Below are 11455 nucleotides of genomic sequence, written 5' to 3'. Positions count from 1 at the left end.
CTGCATCCCATAGGTTTTGGGTCGTTGTGTCTCCATTGTCATTTGTTTCTAGGTATTTTTTGATTTCCACTTTGATTTCTTCAGTGATCACTTCTTTATTAAGTAGTGTATTGTTTAGCCTCCATGTGTTTGTATTTTTTATAGATCTTTTCTTGTAATTGATATCTAGTCTCACAGCATTGTGGTCAGAAAAGATACTTGATACGATTTCAATTTTCTTAAATTTACCAAGAATAGATTTGTGACCGAAGATATGATCTATCCTGGAGAATGTTCCATGGGCACTTGAGAAAAACGTGTATTCTGTTGTTTTTGGATGGAATGTCCTATAAATATCAATTAAGTCCATCTTGTTTAATGTATCATTTAAAGCTTGTGTTTCCTTATTTATTTTCATTTTGGATGATCTGTCCATTGGTGAAAGTGGGGTATTAAAGTCCCCTACTATGATTGTGTTACTGTCCATTTCCCCTTTTATGGCTGTTAGTATTTGCCTTATGTATTGAGGTGCTCCTATGTTGGGTGCGTAAATATTTACAATTGTTATATCTTATTCCTGGATTGATCCCTTGATCATTATGTAGTGTCCTTCTTTGTCTCCTCTAATAGTCTTTATTTTAAAGTCTATTTTGTCTGATACGAGAATTGCTACTCCAGCTGTCTTCTGATTTCCATTTGCATGGAATATCTTTTTCCATCCCCTTACTTTCAGTCTTTATGTGTCTCTAGGTCTGAAGTGGGTCTTTTGTAGACAGCATATATATTTTGTTTTTGTATCCATTCAGCCAATCTGTGTCTTTCGGTGGGAGCATTTAATCCGTTTACATTTAAGGTAATTATCGATATGTATGTTCCTATTCCCATTTTCTTAATTGTTTTGGGTTTGTTATTGTAGGTCTTTTCCTTCACTTGTGTTTCTTGCCTAGAGAAGTTCCTTTAGCATTTGTTGTAAAGCTGGTTTGGTGGTGCTGAACTCTCTCAGCTTTTGCTTGTCTGTAAAGGTTTTAATTTCTCCTTCAAATCTGAATGAGATCCTTGCTGAGTAGATAATCTTGGTTGTAGGTTTTTCTCCTTCATCACTTTAAATATGTCCTGCCAGTCCCTTCTGGCTTGCAGAGTTTCTGCTGAAAGATCAGCTGTTAACCTTATGGGGATTCCCTTGTGTGTTATTTGTTGTTTTTCCCTTGCTGCTTTTAATATGTTTTCTTTGTATTTAATTTTTGATAGTTCGATTAATATGTCTCTTGGTGTGTTTTTCCTTGGATTTATCCTGTATGGGACTCTCTGTGCTTCCTGGACTTGATTAACTATTTCCTTTCCCATATTAGGGAAGTTTTCAACTATAATCTCTTGAAATATTTTCTTAGTCCCTTTCTTTTTCTCTTCTTCTTCTGGGACCCCTATAATTTGAATGTTGGTGCATTTAATGTTGTCCCAGAGGTCTCTGAGACTGTCCCCAGTTGTTTTCATTCTTTTTTCTTTATTCTGCTCTGCAGTAGTTATTTCCACTATTTTATCTTCCAGGTCACTTATCCGTTCTTCTGCCTCAGTTATTCTGCTATTGACCCCTTCTAGAGTATTTTAAATTTCATTTATTGTGTTGTTCATCATTGCTTGTTTCCTCTTTCATTCTTCTAGGTCCTTGTTAAATGTTTCTTGCATTTTCTCTATTCTATTTCCAATATTTTGGATCATCTTTACATTCATTATTCTGAATTCTTTTTCAGGTAGACTGCCTATTTCCTCTTCATTTGTTAGGTCTGGTGGGTTTTTATCTTGCTCCTTCATCTGCTGTGTGTTTTTCTGTCTTTTTATTTTGCTTATCTTACTGTGTTTGGGGTCTCCTTTTGCTGGCTGCAGGGTCGTAGTTCCCATTGTTTTTGGTGTCTGTCCCCAGTGGCTGAGGTTGGTTCAGTGGGCTGTGTAGGTTTCCTGGTGGAGGAGACTAGTGCCTGTATTCTGGTGGATGAGGCTGGATCTTGTGTTTCTGGTTGGCAGGTCCACGTCTGGTGGTGTGTTTTGGGGTGTTTGTGGCCTTACTATGATTTTATGCAACCTCTGTGCTAATGGATGGAGCTGTGTTCCTGTCTTGCTAGTTGTTTGGTATAGGGTGTCTAGCACTGTATCTTGCTGGTCATTGAGTGGAGCTGGGTCTTGGTGTTGAGATGGAGATCTCTGGGAGATTTTTGCCGTTTGATATTACGTGGCCTTGCAGGTCTCTTTTGGACCAGTGTCCTGATCTTGGCTCGCCCACCTCAGAGGCACAGCCCTGCCACCTGGCTGGAGCACCAAGAGACTGTCCTCCACACGGCTCAGAATAAAAGGGAGAAAAAATAGAAAGAAAGAAAAGAAAGAAAGAAAGAGAAAGGAAGAGGATAAAATAAAATAAAATAAAGTTATTAAAATAAGAAATAATTATTAAGAAAAAAATTTTTAGAAGTAAAAAAAAAAGAAAGAAAACGGATGGACAGAACCCTAGGACAAATGGTGAAAGCAAAGCTATACAGACAAAATCTCACACAGAAGCATACACATACACAGTCACAAAAAGAGGAAAAGGGTAAAAAATAATCTCTCTTGTTCCCAAAGTCCACCTCCTCAATTTGGGATGAGTCGTTGTCTCTTCTGGCATTCCTCAGATGCAGGGTACATCAAGTTGATTGTGGAGATTTTATCCGCTGCTCCTGAGGCTACTGGGAGAGATTTCACTTTCTTTTCTTTGTTCGCACAGTTCCGGGGGTCCAGCTTTGGATTTGGCACAGCCTCTGCATGTAGGTCTCCTGAGGGCATCTGTTCTTCGCCCAGACAGGACGGGGTTAAAGGAGCCGCTGATTCGGGGGCTCTGGCTCACTCAGGCCGGGGGGATGAAGGGGTACGGAGTGCGGGGTGAGCCTGCAGCGGCAGAGGCCGGCGTGACATTGCACCAGCCTGAGGCGCACCGTGTGTTCTACTGGGGAAGTTATCCCTGTATCACGGGACCCTGGCAGTGGCGGGCTGCACAGTCTCCCCGGAAGGGAGGTGTGGATAGTGACCTCTGCTTGCACACAGGCTTCTTGGTGGCAGCTGCAGCAGCCTTAGCATCTCATGCCTGTCTTTGGGGTCCGCGCTTATAGCCGCGGCGCGCGCCCGTGTCTGGAATTCCCTTATGCAGTGCTTTTAATCCCCTCTCCCTGAGCACCAGGAAACAAAGAGGCAAGGAAAAGTCTCTTGCCTCTTCGGCAGCTCCAGACCTTTTCTCGTCCTCCCTCCTGGCTAGCTGTGGCGCAGTAACCCCTTTAGGCTGTGTTCACGCAGCCAATACCAGCCCTCTCCCTGGGATCCGACCGAAGCCTGAGCCTCAGCTCCCAGCCCCGCCCGCCCCGGTGGGTGAGCAGACAAGCCTCTCTGGCTGGTGAGTGCTGGTCAGCACCGACCCGCTGTGCGGGAATCTCTCTGCTTTTCCCTCTGCACCCCTGTTGCTGTGCTCTCCTCCGCGGCTCCGAAGCTTCTCTCCTCCGCCACCTGCAGTCTCCGCCCGCGAAGGGGCTTCCTAGTGTGTGGAAACCTTTTCTCCTTCACAGCTCCCTCCCACTGGTGCAGGGCCTGTCCCTATTATTTTGTCTCTGTTTTTTCTTTTCTCTTTTGCCCTACCCAGATACGTGGGGGAGTGTCTTGCCTTTGGGGAGGTCTGAGGTCTTCTGCCAGCGTTCAGTGGGTGTTCTGTAGGAGTTGTTCCACATGTAGTTGTATTTCTGGTGTATCTGTGGGGAGGAAGGTGATCTCCGCGTCCTACTCTTCTGCCATCTTCTCCTCCAACCTTTAGGAAATTATTGTTTCAGTTTAGTTGTAGGAAATAAAATATCAATAGGAAAATAAAGATGTTTTTCAGAAGTAGCAGAGTCAAAATACTTAGACTGACTGGGAGCATAATTGGTGGGGAAGAGTGTTGAGAATGTAAAATAAAACCTGACTTTATAATTTCTAGCTGAGTGGCTGGATGAATAGTAAAACCCCTAACTGAAATAGACAAAGCAGGCAGAGCAGCAGACTTTTGAAGAAAGGCATGAGCGATGAAGGTAATAGAGATTTGATGGTAGATTTTAATTTGAGGTATGCTAAATTAAGGTGCTTGTTTAATATCCAAATGAGATGTATGGGGAAATATGAGTCTGGAATTCTGGGAAGACATTTAATCTGTAAAGGTCTTTGGTAGGCATTGATGTATAGGTATGAATTGAAACCATGGAGTGGAAGAGAAAACCTCAAGAAATAAAGGAAATTTAGGCATAAGTAACATTCAACGAATAGCAGAAGAAAGGGGAGCCAACAAAAGAAAGTAATGAAAATTATCAGAGATGTAGAAGGACAGTAAAAACAGTGCAGTTTCCTGGAAGCCAAGGAAGGTATTGTTCAAGAACTTAATAATCAGTAAAAGTATATTCTGCTTACAGCTTTCGAAACTTATCATTAAATTTGCAAGTAGGAGATAATTTATGAACTTTTGAATGTAATTCGAATTTAGTGGTATGAATGAAAACCATATTACATTTGCAATGAAAGCAAAGAGTTGGAAATAAGCAAAAAGAGAAAAAGAGCAGGACGTACATTTGTTAGAGGTGGAAGCAGGAAATTGGAAAGAATGGGAGTACAATGGTAGGAGAGAAGATATAAGATAATTTAACTGATTTAAAGATATAAGAGAGGAATTCCTTACAGAAAGCAGAGAAAGGATTGGGGGCTAGGATGATCACAAATCTCCCAGAATATTTACGAAACATACCCATTATAGCCATGAGCTTTAAAATGACTTTTTTTTTTGGCAGTAAATTTGAATATAAAAGCAATAGGCTTACAAGGCACGGCAGGCTGTTGATGAGAGTTTTCATTGAAACTGGCAGGCACATTGGGAACCAGCTGTTGGTTGTAGGTAGATCATTTTAAAGTAGTTAAAAAATATGAGGGATAATGCTAAGCTTTTGTACTTCAGACCATGAGAATTCCCCAAGTATTTTATCCAAGAAAATTACAGGTCTTTCAGATGTAGAATTACCAACTGCCATGTAGTTTTTCTTTGTGGTGTATTTTGTCAGTGAATTAAAGAAAGCAGTGTGAATTGTGCAGTTGGTGATTGTAATGATAATTCAGCATGTAAAAGATGATAAAAGGAAGTCCTGATATCTTACTACATATTTCACTTATGTAGTAAATAGTGAGTTTGTTCAAACCTCTGTTGCTATAACTTCTACATATTATTCTTATAAACCCCAATACTTATGGGACATTATGTTGGGGTAGAAGTCACTTGGGCCACTGTACAGCTATCTGAAGATCCTTTCCGGACCCCAGTGAAATCCCACACTTTTGCAGGTGTCTCCAGGTGTCTTCACTTCCGAGGAAGCTTTTTTGTGTTCCTTCCCACCAGAGACTTCCCTTCCAGAATTCCAGTGACAGCCGTTTGTATGTGTACTTTCACATTAAGAGTGTTGGGCTCAGGCTTCCCTGTTGGCGCAGTGGTTGAGAGTCCACCTGCCGATGCAGGGGACACGGGTTCATGCCCCTGTCCAGGAAGATCCCACATGCCGCGGAGTGGCTGGGCCGGTGAGCCATGACCGCTGAGCCTGCACGTCTGGAGACTGTGCTCCACAACGGGAGAGGCCACAACAGTGAGAGGCCCGTGTACCGCAAAAAAAAAATAATAAATAACTAAAAAGAGAATTTTGGGCTCACATAATGCTTGAGTTCACATTCTGCTTTCACTACTTAAGATGTATGATTCGGGGTACATCACTGAATCTCTACCTCAAATTTGGAAAAGCTCCTAAGACATAGAGAGATGTTTTGAGACTTAAATTAGGAAAGCCTCAGATAACATTTTCTTTTTTGCGGTATGCGGGCCTCTCACTGTTGTGGCCTCTCCCGTTGCGGAGCACAGGCTCCGGATGCGCAGGCTCACCGGCCATGGCTCACCGGCCCAGCCGCTCCACAGCATGTGGGATCTTCCCGGACCGGGGCACAAACCCGTGTCCCCTGCATCGGCAGGCGGACTCTCAACCACTGCACCACCAGGGAAGCCCCCAGATAACATTTTTAAAGCAATTAAAGTGCTGTCTGCCATACAGAAAGGACTTCATAAATGATAGTCATTTTCTAGTTGTATGTTCATTCTTCTTACTTAAAGACAACGTTTTCTAATATCTTAACTGGATACCAAATAAGTGATTTCAAAAGGTGAAGTATCTCAAAGCATAAAAATGTAGTATTCAAATATTTTCTAAGTAGGTGAAGTGGAAAAATATAAACTCTTACAATCCTTTGCCAAGGGATCCAATTAATCTTTCAGTAAGAGAAGAAGGTAAATTGTCAGCTGGAATTTTTATTGCCTTGAACATTTTTCCTTAAATTACATGGAATAACTACAGATAACTGGATAACTGGAATGCTATCACTTCTCCTTTCCCAGATCTTTAAAATTTGAAAGTATGGAATTATTTAAAGTTCCTTAGCTTATAAATGATTTTTTGAGCCAACCAAATCTTAAAACAAGGATTTCCGACCATTTCGTATGCTTCAAGAGCTCACACAGAATATCCCTACAGTACTTTGCAACAGGAAGACAGAATTTCTAGTGTCAGGAATGACAGAATGCTGTTTGGACTGGGAAACCCTGTGGGTCATTTCATTTTCATTTGGTAGTGAAGCAGAAAAATCAACATGTTGTGTGTCAGAGTACAATGAGAAGTACTCCTTGGCAGTTTGATTTTTAGCCAATGGTGAGGGGGGAAATATTGAAAGCAGGCTGTCAGGGTGTAACTTCACATAGGTAAGTCTGGTTTAAACTAGGCAGGTAGTCTGCATTTTAATATTACCAGAAATAGAAAGGGCCCTTTAGCTTGAACCAAATGCTGTAGGAAATTATAGCTCCTATGAAATCTGCTACTCTGATGATTGATAGTCAAATCTGAAAATGAAATGTCTTAAAGTCTTCCTTTTCAACATTTCTACCTTGCTTGAACTTTATAAATATAGAAAAAGGCAACAGGTGAAGGGAAAAGAATAGCCATGTTGGAATTTCACCCGGAAGTAGAGAAGAATTTTTCAATTAAAAAGATAATCTAATAGTAATACACCAATTTTAAAATTTAATAGGTTGACATGTTTTTGATCTATGAATAGTGTTTTTCATTTATATTTTACTAAATGAGAGGATAATCAGGACAATTTACATAGATTTTTTCAATGATAAATTCAAACAGCTTATCATTTGTACTGTTTTTTATTTTTTATTTATATTTTTGCAGATTGGAATTGTTCATTAAAAAATGATTCATGCTAATTGTAAATAAAATAATTCACAGTGGAAAATGTTATAAAGGTAAATAAAAGTATCCATCATTGCCGCAAATCCCACTCCCCAGCACTAACCACAATAAATATTTGGTATGTATACTTTAATGAACAAACATTAAATACATACAAACATGTGTACGTATACACATAAGCAGAAAATCAGACTTTGTGTTGGCAAAAATAGTATCAGTCTATACAGACTGTTATGTGAATTGCTATTTAAGACTTAAAAGTGCATTCTGTGCTAACATGTGAAACTACATAATTGCATTGGAGAGTATTCCATTAATTAAACAATAATTTTTAAATATCTTTACATATTTTTTACAACTTTTCTAGGGTAGGGGAACTATTATAAATAATGCTGTAACGAACATGATGGTTGCTTACCTTTTACATAAGATAAATCTCTAGCATTGGAATTGTTGAAACAAAAGGCAGCATACTTAAATATTTATAGATAGTGCAAAATTAACTTACAAAGCAATTGGGCTAGATTACTTTCTCACCAGTATTTTTGTCAGGTTTTCATGGTATTGATTGCTCTCTCTAACCATTGTAGTTTTATAGGTTAATGTTTTTGTTATATTAATTTGATTTTATTTAATTATTAATGATAGTAACAGTCTTTCACATGTTTTCATTTTTCTTTGTATATTGTTCATAATCTTTGCCTACTTTTTTTTTGAAATGGTCATTTTCTTATTTAGTTAAGATGCATGTGTGAAAAAACACTTTTTTCTTTATATATTGAGTAGTGAACTATTCTTTATAAAAGAGATTATTAATATCTTTATAGTGTATCATTTGTCAATTAACTTTGATCACAGTATATTTTGCAATACAGATGTCTCTGCCATACACAAATCCATCATTTTGTTCTATTTTGACTTTTTGGTTTTTCTGTTATACTTAAAAGTCGTCTCCATTCTTACTATATTTAAATGACTTTTAAAAAAGATACCTGTCATCTTTCAGCTACCCCAAAATGAAGTCCTTTTCAGAATTCTGTGTTCCACAGATGTATTTATTTTTGTACCATAACTATATAATCCTTATATCCATAGCTTTGTGTGTGTGTGTGTGTACATACATTCAGACATATATATGTCTGTATATGCATAATAGGTATGGATAGCCACTTCCCATTTTTTTCTTATTAAAAAAATTTAGCTATTTTTGTACATTTATATTTCTGGTTATAATTAGTTAGTTAATTTCTGCCCAAAGTTGCACTATCTTGAATTTATCAAGTAATTTTATATCAGTCAGTATATTCACAATATTCAGTATATTCATATAAAAATGACATACAAAATCATTTTATGGACATTTATACATTACTGTTAAATTTTGTAGTTATTTTTAGTAAATATTTTTGACCTTTTGGTAAGGTTACTATTATTGTATAATAATTTTATTTCTGTGTGCTTATTCTAGAAATTATCAGTTGATTCATAAAGATTTTCTAATTACATAACATACTGTCTTTAAATAATCAATGTGTTTCTTTTTTCCCAAAATATATGTATATTTTTTTCCTTTAATCCATTGGCTACAATCCTTAACACAATGTTAAAAAATAATGATTATTGCATATATCCTTCCTCATTCCTGACTTCAAAGGAAGTTCTTCCAGTACGTTAAAATGAATCCTGTGGATTTCTGGTAGATACATTTTATCATGTTAAAGAAGTTTTTTTTTCTTGGCTAGAACTAAAGTCTCTAAGTTCACACCATACTCAGCTATTTATGTGTATGGGACTTTGGGAAAGTTATGTAAATTTCTTGTGCCTCAATTTCCTCTTCTGTAGATGGAATAGCAATTGTATTTATTACACCAGATTGTGGTGAGATTAATTGAATCGATAAATGTAAAGTTAGAACATTACCTGCTTCACAGTAAATACTCAATATATATTTTTTTTTCTTAGACTATCAGATTTTTATTACTTTTTTCTCAAAAAAAAAACATGTCAATATAATGCAAAATGAAAATCAAGGGTCTGTGACATATCATTCTTTTTAAAAGGTGGTTTCCTTTTTTCCCCCATAAGACACACTAATTTATTGAAGCCATAATCTCTTGACATTTTAACCTTTAAGTTCACTCTGTCTATAAAATATACTCAGATTCCCTGCTGACGTGCCATGACTATGCTGAAAAACTTAGCAACAGTATGAGTAAATTTCACACAATTACTAATCTCCTAAGAATGTACAGTGTTATCAGTTAGGAAACAATTGTGCGAAAGTCTTTTGTTTTTCCTTTTAAGTTTGGTGTAGGTGGAATAACAAGTTTCTGATCTAAAACAAATAATGCATTGCTTCTATAAAGGTGACAACACGTAAGGCAGTTCAAAGAATGCTGACTAACCAAACAAAATGCAGTTATTGGATTATCTTGCTATTCATATCAGCTTACCTTGTTTTAACACATTGCTCTTAAATCCATGCAGCACTCCATTTTACAGAGTAACCCCACTCTTGATTAATCTGTTCTAAAGTGCCAGTATTATTTACACATTTTTTTAAGCCAAAAGTCTGGCCAGTTGTGGCATCAGGTGAGGATGTCATCCAAGCTCTATTATCATTTACATTTACCAAGGAATATTCTGGAAGTTCAGCACTTGTCCCTGGTCCCCGAAGGTTCACCTGTCCATTGGCAGTGCTAAACTGAGGAGCATTCCAGCTCTGGATCCATGATATGGAGCACGGAAAAGAGCTCATTTGGTAAGCTTGGTGGACAGGCTGAGCCTCAGCTTTCTTCTGAGAAGTCACTTGATCCAAAAAGTCCTGTGTTGATGTGGCAGAAGCATGGTTTGTCTCATCACCTGTAAACAGTATTCACACTGGTAAGGTTTTTCTCCACTATGAGTTCTCTCATGCCTTTCCATATAATATTTTTGAATGAATCTCATCCCACATTCATCACATTGAAATGGTTTTTCACCTGTATGAATGAAGACATATCTCTGTAAGTGATAGTTGATTCTAAAGGCAGCATTGCAGTGCTCACAAACATGAGATTTAGGGGGTTTCCAACCAAGTGATCCATCTTCATTTATTGTAAGGATTTTTGCAGGAGAACATTGTTTCCATTTCTTCTTTTTCTGTAAGTCCTGGCTCTCTGTTTTTTGTCTCTCATCAGTTGCTCAGATACATCAGTAAAAGTAATTTCCTGCTTTACACTTATAGGGACATTAAGTGTATACTGTAGACCTTGAGGAAGTCTTTCATGTGTTTCGATCTGCTCTTCATCATTTTTCACTGTCTCCTCATGGACCATGAGCTCATCATGTGATATCATATCCTGTTGTCTCATTTCACTTTCTTGTTAAACACTTCATCTGCAGCAAGCATCTCCTGGTGAGGCACACTCCAATCTTGAAGCACTGACTCCTGCAGCTCTCCAGACACGGTAGACTGGCCAGACACTCCACCCATTACAACCATTGCCCTGGAAGACTGCATTTCAACTATGCTGCCACATTTAAATAATCCTTCCAGTTTATCGTCAATGTTCATGCTTAAGTATAACTGCCTGAGACTAATGTAAAAATGAAGACTTCAAGGAAGGGAATGCTGTAGAGTTGAAAAAGAAATCATGGTTGCGTTTCTACCTTTCATAGGCTTCAGAGACCCTCAATACCACCTCAGTCACATATGCCATCCAGTTCTTCTACAAAATAGGTCAGGCAAATGCCCATCCTGCCAGATCACTTGGCTGAATTTCCAAGCTGTTGATTCCTTCCCTCTATCTGCTGGTGGGTGCCGAGGTCACCGACTGCAGGCGGTGGCAGCTTCAACCTTTCTAGGGGCCTTAAGAGGAGGGGAAGGGGGGAGGGGGGAGAACTTTTGCTGTGGTAGCTTCATCAACAGCTTCCACCCCTGCGCCCTTCTCCTCTTCTTCCCCGTTAATATATGTTAGCCGTTTGTTTATCAAGTATTTTCCTTCATCTACCGATAAAACTACAAGTTGTTTTTGTTTCTTTAATTCATTAGTGTAATGCAGTACATTAGATGATACCTTAAAACTCAATAATCCACATGTTCTTGGGGTAATATGCCCTAGGAATTAATTAATTATTGTAATTTGAACTGATCTACTAGTATTTTTAAGATGTTT

General features: G+C 38.3%; 1 pseudogene; it reads right to left on the bottom strand.

Moving 5' to 3' along the window:
- Positions 1–9771: 9771 nt before the first annotated feature.
- On the bottom strand, positions 9772–10854 carry LOC136125409 (zinc finger protein 148 pseudogene; annotated as a pseudogene).
- Positions 10855–11455: the final 601 nt, after the last annotated feature.

This window comes from Phocoena phocoena, chromosome 7 (assembly GCF_963924675.1).
Source record: "Phocoena phocoena chromosome 7, mPhoPho1.1, whole genome shotgun sequence".
NCBI lineage: Eukaryota > Metazoa > Chordata > Mammalia > Artiodactyla > Phocoenidae > Phocoena > Phocoena phocoena.
This window is presented reverse-complemented; position numbering and strand designations above follow the sequence as displayed.